The sequence below is a fragment of the Ananas comosus genome, linkage group 13 (assembly GCF_001540865.1).
Source record: "Ananas comosus cultivar F153 linkage group 13, ASM154086v1, whole genome shotgun sequence".
Lineage (NCBI taxonomy): Eukaryota > Viridiplantae > Streptophyta > Magnoliopsida > Poales > Bromeliaceae > Ananas > Ananas comosus.
The window spans coordinates 3,629,998-3,641,451 of NC_033633.1; positions in this window are offsets into that span (position 1 = coordinate 3,629,998).

Consider the following 11,454-nt stretch of genomic DNA (forward strand, 5'->3'; position numbering starts at 1 on the left):
CAAACACTACTACGAACAGTAGTAGAGAGCTGCTAGAGAAAACAGAAGCTAAACAAACTGAGTTTCATATACATAGTCCAAATCCAAAATACAAAGCTACTCGCACTGGCGAGTTAAGTCCACTATGTACATAAACTCGAAACAAAACATCTACCTGCAGTAGGGGCACCTCTAGCTCAGCACGTCGGGTAGGGCTCTAACTCGCGACGCCCTTGCCTCGATCCTGATCCGCGGACGGTGCAGCAGCCGGAACCTGTGGCTCTGCAAAAACATAGGTAACAACTGGGCGTGAGAACTACTGTAAAAACAAGTAGTCCTCAGTGGGTACCGCCCAAAACAACATCGGTCACCCACTAAGTCTACAGAAGGGAGCAAGGATAGAAGGAAAGCAGGAAGCATACTCTACCGCTATCAACCACTACACTATCATGCTCTACACTAACCAACTGTAGGAAATGTCAAATCTGACCCAATCCAATCGGGACTGTAAGCATACCCGTCCCCGGGACTGTGAATACACCCGTCCCTGCCCCGTTGTGACTATCAGGCTCCATCCACACTAACTGGTCCGTGGAGAGCAAGTCCAACTGGCATTAGCGACACCAACGCGAAAGCACAAAGCCTGACTCCGGAGTGGCACTCGTGGGCGCTATCCAACCGAGTATGCAGCGTATCTCTGTCGAGCTCAAACAGGCTCTGAAAAGCCAAAGTCAAGAAATCGACTCTAACTAGTCTAACAACCAACAAGTAACGTGCCCTCGGCATAATCAGACGCCAAAAAGGCGATACGGGTCCACCGTCAACCTCAACGGCACCCTACAGTCCGGAACAGCCTGAACGACCCTGTAAAATCTCCTTGGCGAAAACAGCACGAGTGTAGATATACTCTAAACTACCTGGAGTACTCGTCTCGAAGATACCGCGACAGTACAATTTAATAACGGCTCCTAGAGCTAAATCAGGCAGTTTAATCAAGTGACAGGTCTAAATCGCAGGTTTTCTCCTAATTCAATTTCCAAGTCCAACATGTATAACCTATTCAATTTATTACCACATGCTCCAAATTCAGATATGAAATCTACCATTTAATCCATAAATTCGAGCTAGAATAGATTATCCAAAAATCGAAACTATACATGTCGACGAATGTGAACTTAGGAGTAAAACCGATGTAACCCACCTCCAAAAAACTAATCCCTGGCAGCACGAAACCCCCTCGGCTGCGACACCACCTGCTGGGTTGACCAAAAACGCCCGAGTCTCGAAATCGAGCGAACTCCAAACTAAAAACACCAAAATTTCTCAATTCAGTCTAAAATCCACGACAGCAGAGAAGAGAGGAATTTCGACCTAGCTAACCTTCACCAAAATTCGCAAGTAAGGGCTTCGTGGATTCCTCTCGCAGTCCTGAATCCAACGAACCAAGTCTCGTCGAAATCCGATGCTCCTACGTCGAGAACGAGCTAAAATACCAACAGTCGACGATGAAATTCAGCAAACAACATCTCTCCGAGTTGAAGTAGTAAGAACTTGCCCAAAAATCCAAGGAAAGGCTGAATTACTCACCTCGACAGCGATTAGCACCGGCGCGACGTCAAGAACGGCGAAGTCGCACGCTCGCCCGGTCTCCTCGCGATGCCCCGGCGTCAAATACGTGCTCGAACGATCCCGCGGCGCGACGTGGGCGACAAAACACCAACTAAGCTCCTTCCTTGCCTTCAACCGGATGGGAGAGTGAGAGGGGAAGGAGAAGCACAAGTAAACCCTCTCTCTCTCAGCTCACAGCAGCCTTTGTAGAGAGGGAGTTGGTGGGAGATACAAACGAGGTGGAGAAATTACCTAATTACCCTGTCACCTACCCCCTTGTACCGGTACACGGGCTCCTGTACCGGTACAAGAGCCAACCCGAGAGCAGTTGAGCCATTGCGCGATGGTTGTACCGGTACAGCTACACTGGTTGTACCGGTACAGCAAGCAGAGAATGCTGGTGTTTTGCAGAATTCTTCGCGATAAGCTGCCCTCGCGTCGCACGGAGTTCGTTTTACGTCTATTTGACGTCAACGCGACTCGGACTTGTCCCGACACTCTCCAGAGCTGTCGACAAGCCTCCACAGTCAGACACCAGGGATCTCACAGATAAGGACATAAATCATATAATGCTTTTGTGTAATTAGTCCAAACGTTGAATCAAGTCGTGAGTTCTTAGAATTTATTTTTGAGCAATGTTATCTGTATATCAAAAAGTAAAGTGTATATTTTACTTTCATTTTATTCAAGTGTCATTAGTTTTTTTCTTGCATCAACTTTTTTTTTTTTTTTTACTAAAAATTATTTAAATTTTTATAATTTTTAAAACTAGGGGTGTAGAACCTACACCTTTTTCTGCATGTGCAAGTAAAATTTCTCTTTATCTTTTTTAGATGAATTAGATATTACTGCGAGCTGAATCTTTCAACCGCTGACCCAGTCGAAGTTCTCCCTCGAGAAGTGTGTAAGGATGCAGAACGGCTACAAACGATGACATTCGAAGTTTGCGCCCTTCGACGGATCAAGTGATTGGGCTGATGAGGGATCAGATCAGCCGAGTTCGTGTGAGATCCCTGCGGTTCTGTGGTGGAGGCTTGTCGGCAGCTCTGGAGAGTGCCGGGACAAGTCTGAGTCGCGTTGGCGTCAAATAGACGCAAAACGGACTCCGTGCGACGCGAGGGCAGCTTACCGCGAGGAATTCTGCAAAACAACAGAATTTTCTATTTGCTGTACCGGTACAACCAGTGTGGCTGTACCGGTACAACCAGCGCGCACTGGTTTAGCTGCTCTCGGGTTGGCTCTTGTACCGGTACAAGAGCCCGTGTACCGGTACAAGGGGGTAGGTAGAGGGGCTTTTTGGTAATTCCAAGCCTCGTTTGTATCACACCACTCCACCTACTTCTATATACAGGCGTAGAGAGCTTGAGAGGGAGTGTTCTTGCTGGTCCTTCTTCCTCTCTCCCTCTCTAGCTTGGTTCGACCGTGGAGGAGTTCGGTTCGAGCTCGGATTCGACACCGACGTCGCGCCGCGAAGCCGTTCGGGGATACGGTTGGGATCGTAGCGCTGCGAGGAAGCTAGGCGAGGGTGCGTTTTCGCCGTTCTCGACGCCGTGTCGCTGTCCGATTAGCCTTTGAGGTGAGTGTTCCGTTGCATTGCTTCAAGTATTGACATTTCGAGCTAGGTGCTGTTTGCTGATTCCCATCGTCGACCGTTAGTATTTCAGCTCGTACTTGGCGTAGGAGCATCGGATTTCGACGGGAGTTGGTTTGTTGGATTCGGGACTTCGAGAGGAATCCACGAAGCCCTTACTTGCTAGTTTTGGTGAAGGTTAGCTTGGTCGAAGCCCTGTTCTTCTCTGCTGCTGTGAATTTTGGACTGAATTGAGAATTGTCGATTGTAGAGCTTGGAGTTAGCCCGAGCATTGGACTTGGAGGATTCCGGTTGATCCAGCAAGGATCATTTTTGGTTCGAGGCTTCGTTTGCTGCCAGGATCTAGCATTTTGAGGTGGGTTACATCGGTTTTGAATCCTAAGTTCTAATCGTCAATATGTATAAACTTCAAGTTTTAGTATAGTCTTTTCTAGCTCGAATTCATGGATTATATTATAGATTGCAAATCTGAATTTGGAGCATGTGGAAATAAATTGAGTAGGTTATACATGTTGGACTTGAAATTTGAACTAGGAGAAAACCTGCGATTTGGACCTGTCACTTGTTTAAACTGCCTGATTTAGCTCTAGGAGCCGTCATAAAATTTGTACTGTCACGTTGACGGTGGATCCGTATCGCCTTTTTGGCGTCAGATTGTGCCGAGGACACTTTACTTGTTGGTTGTTAGAGCAGGTTGAGTTAGTTACTGGACTTTGGCTTTCGAGAGCCTGATTGAGCTCGACAGAGATACGCTGCATACTCGGTTGGGTAGCGCCCACGAGTGCCACTCCGGAGACGGGCTTTGTGCTTTCGCGTTGGTGTCGCTCATGCCGGTTGGACTTGCTCTCTACGGACCTGTTAGTGTGGAGGTAGCTGGATAGTCGCAACTGGGCAGGGACGGGTGTATTCACAGTCCCAGGGACGGGTATGTTTACAGTCCCGATTGGATTGGGTCAGAGTTGACATTTCCTACAGTTGGTTAGTGTAGAGCATGATAGTGTAGTGATTGTAGCGGTTGAGTGTACTTCCTACTTTTTCGGCTATCCTTACTCCCTTCTGTAGACTTAGTGGGTGGACCGATGTTGTTTTGGGCGGTACCCACTGAGGACTACTTGTTTTTACAGTAGTTCTCACGCCCAGTTGTTACCCCTGTTTTGCAGAGCCACAGGTTTCGGCTGCTGCGCCTTCCGCGGATCAGGATCGAGGCAAGGGCGTCGCGAGTTAGAGCCCTACCCGACGTGCTGAGCTAGAGGTGCCCCTACTGCAGGTAGATGTTTTGTTTTGAGTTTATGTACATAGTAGACTTAACTCGCCAGTGCGAGTAGCTCTGTATTTTGGATTTGAACTATATATATGAAACTCAGTTTGTTTAGTTTCTGTTTTCTCTAGCAGCTCTCTACTACTGTTCGTAGTAGTGTTTGATTTACAGGTATAGCTGTCGCTTCGTATACAGAAAAAATTTCTTATATACGGCGGATTTGTCGGCGTGCCCGGAGAACGAGACATCCGGGGCGTGACAGTTCGTACCTTTTACTACTAAATCGGTTTGGCTGTATGAGCCGAGTCAAGAATTGCACAGTATTTTTGGGTCGACTGAAGAGCTGAATGCTTATAAATATTACTTAAAAGTTGAAAATTCGTTCAAAAGAGGGTATGCCAGTGCGGCGTACAGACTCAAGAAATCTAACTTAAAGACTGCTCTCACGAAAAACAGTAAATGTTAGGAAGAAAGAAAGGTTAAAAGTAAACTGCTCCTAGAAAATAAGGAAAATGCGTAGAATTGAAGTGGTCTTCTGTTCGCAAGGAAACAAGATATCTCTTTCAGGCGTTATCTGTTTATTTATACCCCGCCTGTTCTTATTCGGTTATCTACATGATCAGCTATTTCCCTACTTTCGTGGGCCACTACAGGCCGATCCCAACTCATGAAACTGTCTGCAGTTTGTTGTGATTTGTTCTTTGTTTCTGGTGCACCAAACATCCGATATCCTTAGCTTTGCACCAAACACACAAACTGAAAAATTCAGTTTGCGTTCGGCTCGTTTACTAAATGAGCGATTCGATCTTGAGCTCATTTCAAGCAAAACATGAGCCGACTCACAAATAACCCCTATGCCCAACACAGCCTACGCAATAGGAAGGGAAGAAAAGATAAGGGTGAAAGAGAAACTGTCATGTGGCAAATTTTATGAAAAATAATGTAAAGATAAAGATATAGATATAGATGTAGATATTGAGCTCTTATTCTGATAGCATGTTAAATTATGTGAAACAGCGATTACTCTTCGGAAAGTTAAACTTTAACGATATTTATATATGTTATATTTAATAATACTGTTATATATGGCCTAGAATATTTGAAGCATCTAAAAATTAAATTTTGTTATTTTTTAACTTGTAATAAAGTTTATCAAACGAGTAAAATCAAAATCAAACGACCTCTTAAAAATAAAAGATCAGACTTTTTTTAGTTCAAGTTAGAGTTATGATAAAGTCCGTGAAGGCCGGTACGTTAGACATAGATTTTATGGAGTTTTTATTTCTAATTCTATTTTTATTTTTTTTGGATGTAACATCCCAAAAGGTGGCACGGTCTGATTGTGTTGCTCTGCATCTTACGGTCAACTGAAAAAGACAAGAATTCTCTGGAAATCTACGGGGTGAGTGTGATTTATATGAAGGACCACCAGTAAGAAGGAAATGATTCTGAAGGCGACATATAATAATACTAGCAATGTACCAGCACTTTGTAGTGAGTATAATTTTTAAGTTCAGAATTATTATATTGTACATTATGTAAAGTTACTTAATAGAGTCAAATAAAAATACTGATTTTTATATATATCTCCTATTTGGAGAGAGAGAAGAGAATATTAAATAAAAATTAAAGCCAGAGAGAGAGAGTGTGCACTTTCAAACTTTCGGATATAGTATATTTTACTCATAATATGAAAAAATAAAAAATAAAAATTTTTAAAAATATATAATTATTAAATTCAAGTTTAAAATTATTTTAAATATTAATATTTTTGAGAGAGAAAAGTGGCATGCATATTTTTCGGTAAGAGAAAAAAAAAGAGAAAAGGTATAAATATTAAATTAAATAAAAATTAAGTAAGAGAGAAAGTACAATAGGGATTTAAAATTTTAATTTTTAAAGTTAAAAATTTGGGAATAAATATTATAAATTTTAAAATTGTAAAATTTTAAAGTTGGAATTTGAAAATTAAAATTTAAAATTTCGATATCCAAAATTTAAAATTTTATAATATAAAATTTTAAAACCATATATATATAGTATTTGATCAAAGAGCTATTAGTAATCAAGGAGTATATCCGAGGGCTTGAAACCTAGAAGTAAAAAGGGGTGATACTTCTAAAAATATTCTAGCTCAATTATATATATAGATATAGAGCTAGGCTGGTATACTATCGGTAGTACGGAAGCCTTTGTGGTACCAAGTTATTTTCAATGATGCGGATTCCAAATCGATAATCGGTTCCGTTAGACTTGATCTACAGTATTGAAAGTATTTGAAAACTAATAATTTTTCGGCATTATTTATCTATCAAACGAGAAGTCTAAAAATAAATAGCTGAAAATAAAAATCTCATAAAAAGTGATGAAAAAAAATATGAATTTAAGATCAGAGGTACTGGTCTTATTCTAAATAGTGAAAAGAATTTTTATAAAAATTTCATCAGATTTGAATTATTTTATACCGTTAAATTGATAAACGCATCAAATCTACCATTAAAACTGTCAATTTTGAGACCTTTTGATCACTAGCCAAATTAAGTCGAAAAATTATGAAATTTAGTTTCTAAATAACTTTAATAGTGTAGATCAAGTCTAATAGAGCCAATCGTCGATTTGGAAGCTGCGTCATTGAAAACAACTTGGTAGTACGGAGGTTTTCATATCAGATAGCATACGCTCTCTTCATTCTCATCATCTCTCTCTTCTCTCTTCTATTACTGTCTCTATATATATAATTATCTATATATTTATATTTAGAAGATCTTAATATATAATATATATATCTATCTGGCTGGGATACTATCGATAACATGAAATATTTGGTGCTATCAAGTTTTCTGCCGTTAGATTTGCTTCTTTTATTATTTTCATCCATTCGATTATTCTATTCAACTAACCACCCACTCAACCCTAGGCCGTTTTCGCTATTAGGAGCACGAAGGCTTCCGTGCTCCTAAGCCGTTTTTGTTAATGGAGTTTTCTAATCGACGATCGACTATATCACCAATTTTTGTAGGATTTTTATTTTCAGCAGTTGATTTTGGACTCTTACGATTGCTAGGTAAATAATATCCAAAAATCACAAAATTTATTTTCTAAATACTTTAAATATACTAAATCAAGTCTAACGTAACTAATCGTTGTTTCAGAAACTTCATCATCGAAAACGGCTGAGGAGCACGAAGGCCTCCGTGCTCCTAATAGCACACGAGACCTACTCTCTCTCTCTCTCTATATATATATAGGGAGAGAGAGAGGAGGGAAGCATGGTTTATGATACACTAGGTGCATCGAAAATAGCCCGGGGACACGTGACAATACAACAACATTAGTATATGGACTTTAGTATATATATATATATATATATATATATATATATATATATATATATATATATATATCTTGAGTTTTGCTGTGGCCTACGTGGCTGCTTCTCAGCGCCCCCCTCTCTACCGTCCTCATTGGCGCCTGGCCTGCATAACGTGGGTTCTCGGAAGGGCTACGTGTCGCCCTACCCGCGTCTCTCAAACCGTCTCTCGAATCCCTCTCTCCCGATCCCTCTCTTGCGAAGCCTAACCCTTGCAGATCCTGCAGGATGCGGGGTGTTGTCGCTCCCCCCGTACGTGCGGGCGCACAGCGTGCCGGAGACCTGGCTTCGCCGGTGTGCGCCGTGCCCCAACTCCTCTCTCTACGATGGGCAAGGCGCCTGGCGCGGGTCATGTGCACATGGCAGAACGGGCGGGCGCGGGTGCGGGTGCGGGCGCCAGGTGTGGGTCGCACGCCGTTCACATGGCAGGGCCTCCCTGGCTCTCTCTCTCTCTCTCTCGCGTGCGCGCGAGGGGTGCGGGTCGCCCGCACATAGCGGGCCGCCCCCCCGGCTCTCTCTCTCTCTCTCTCTCTCTCTCTCTCGCGGGCGTCGCGGGTCGCCGGCTGTCTCCCCCCCTCTATCTCCCCCACTTTTTCTCTCCCTCTCCCCACCCCCTGGGCTCCCTCTCTCTCTCTCGCCGGGCTGGCGCCTCCCGAATGGGCGCAGCAGTAGGGCGCCGGCGCGTAGTGACCAGGCGCAAGCGGGTGGGCGGGTTGGTGCGGGGAGCTCGAGTCGGCCCGGACTACCGGCGTGGGGGTGGCGGGCGAGGCGAGGGAGGAGCGTGGGCTCGTGCGAGTTGAGAGTCCAAGGGCATGGGGAGAGGGGAATAGTGTATTTTTTCAACTCTTCAAATTTTCCTTTTTTTTTTAAAAATCTATTCAATTTTTTCTTTTTTCAATATTAAATTTTAAAATATATAAATAATTTTTAACATATATTATTATTTGATCATTAAATATAAATTTTAATTTTATAATTAGATATCAGATTCCTGCTGGCCGGCTCCGGCTGTGGCGGCCTATCGTCGGTGGCCGGGCTCGCGCCGCTGGGTGTGAGGTGGCATACTCGACGGTGCCGGGCGGGGAGTACGGCGAAACTAGCGGCGGGAGGGGTGGGCTGGCGGGGATTGGAGCGCGCGGGGATGTCGCGCAGCGCGGCACGTCCGGAGGCCGCGAGCGATCTACTGGGTGCGAGAGGGTGGAGAGGATGCGCAATCCATTTGGGAGTGGGAGAGATCGGGAGTTCCCTAATTTTACAATTTTACAATTTGTAAAAATATAAAATTTTAGGTTTCAAATATTAGATTTTAAATTTTATACCCTCCCCTCTCTCTCACTCTCTCTCTCTATATCTAAATTTAAAATTAAATATTTAAAATTTAAACTTTTTTACTATTTGAGATTTAAATTTAAATTTAAAATATAAAATAGGAAAAATTAAAATTTAAATTTTAACAGTTGGAATTGAAATTGCAACATTTGAAATTTAATATTTGATTTTTTTAATTTCAATTTATAATTTAATATTTAAAATTTTGAATTTTAAAATTTAAAACTTAATATTTAAAATTTTATATTTTACCTTAATTGCTAAAACTAAATGTTACGTCCCGGATTCCTCGTTTCCTCGGGCACGCTAATAGACCTACCGTATATATAGAAATTTTTTCTGTATACAAAACGAAACTGTACAAGAACCTGAAACCAAACATACTATAACCAGTAGTACAGAGCTGATAGAAAGGAAAAAAACATATATAAACACAGTGGTGCAATACATACATAGCATCCAGGTACAAACATACTTACTTCAGTAAGGTATAACATCCGAATGTAAAGAACCAAAAACTACAACTACCTGTAGCTAGTACTCCCCTAACTCTGCGACTCGTCTGGAAGGGCTCTAATTCGCAACGCCCTTTCCACGATTAGTCTCGGTAGTAGCAGCAGCCGGAACAGAAGGCTCTGCAAAAGAGGGGTAATAAATGGGCGTGAGAACTACTGCAAAAACAAGTAGTCCTCAGTGGGTATCGCCCTCAACTCATAGGCTCACCTACTAAGTCTACAGATGTCTGCTCAAAAGATAATAAGAGAACTAAAAACAATCTACAGCTACATGCTACTATACTATCATGATCCAACACTACTATCTGTAGAATAAGACAAGCTCTGACCCAATCTCTTTAGGGACTGTAAACATACCTGTCTCAGAGATTGTGAGCACACCCGTCCCTAGGACTGTGAGCACACCCGTCCCGCCTGTCAAGGCTATACAGCTACCTCCACACTAAGCAGTCCGTGGAGAGCAAGTCCAGCCAGGACATAACGACACCAACGCAAACGCACAAAACCCAACTCCGAAGTGGCACTCGTGGGCGCTACTCAACCGAGTATGGAAGCGTATCTCTGTTGAGCTCAATCAGACTCTCACAAGCTAAGATCCAAGTAAACAGGGTTCAACTGGTCTAACAACTAAACTCACGTGCTCTCGGTACAATCTGATGCAAAAACAGCAATCTGGGTCCACCGTCAACCTCAACGGCACCCGACAGTCCGGAACAGCCTAAACACTGCTGTAAAAATAAGCTCGGCATCTTAGCATGAGCGTAAATACATTCTATACTATTCTGGGTATCCACCGCCGATAAACTGCAGTGATACAAATAAACTATAGTTCATAGAGCTGAATCTGGTAGTTTTAACATATGACAGTGTAGAAGCGCTAGTTTTCTCCTAAGTCAAATTCAAATCCAACATGTATAATTTATTAACTTACTACAGCATGCTGCAAATTCAGATTTCAATTAACATACTAATCGATGAATTCGAGCTAAAAACAGGATATACAACTGCTAAATATATATATGTTGACTACGCGTACACTTAGGAGGAAAATCCGATGATTAACCCACCTTAAGCGCTAAATCCATGGCAGCGAGGAGTCACCGGAATCCCTGTCAATCTCTGCCACAACCAGCAACCAAACAAATCCAAGGTCTACACAAAAATCCACCAAAAATCCATCAATACTTCAAAAATTCAGCACTTAAGCTAATATCATCCAATTCCAATGTGAACTTTACCTTCCAAAGCTCAAATCAGATGAAGGAAGGCCCCAAAACCAGTGGGCTGTGCTGGAGTATCAAGCTCTGGTTCACAATCCAGCTCCTTCAAAGAATTGCTCCAAGAAAATCACAACAAAGTCAATTTCAGCTCAAACCACCAGCAGTAGAGAAGAATACGAAAATGACTGAGCTAGGCTTAACCAAATTCTGTCAATTTGGACTCCACGAATTTCTCTTGAAGTCTAGAATCCAGCAAACCAAGTTTCGTGGCAAACGGAGTTTTTTACGTTGCACACGAATCGAAACACCAAAAGTCGCCGCTGGAAAACTGCTAGAACTGCAGCCTTCTAGTTGAAAGTGCACAAATTGGAGGAATTGAAGCAATTTGAGGTGCTAGATGCAATTCTAAGCCTTTATTGTGAAGAAAGGATGAAAAGGGTTCACTGAGGGCGTACATAGCCTATTTATAGGGAGGTGAAAAGATAAGGTAAACCCAAAGAACTCCAAACACAAATCTGCTGCCCCTACAGAAATCCCCACTTTCGGGCGTCCAAAACATACATCTGGGCGTCTGAAATCTCCAG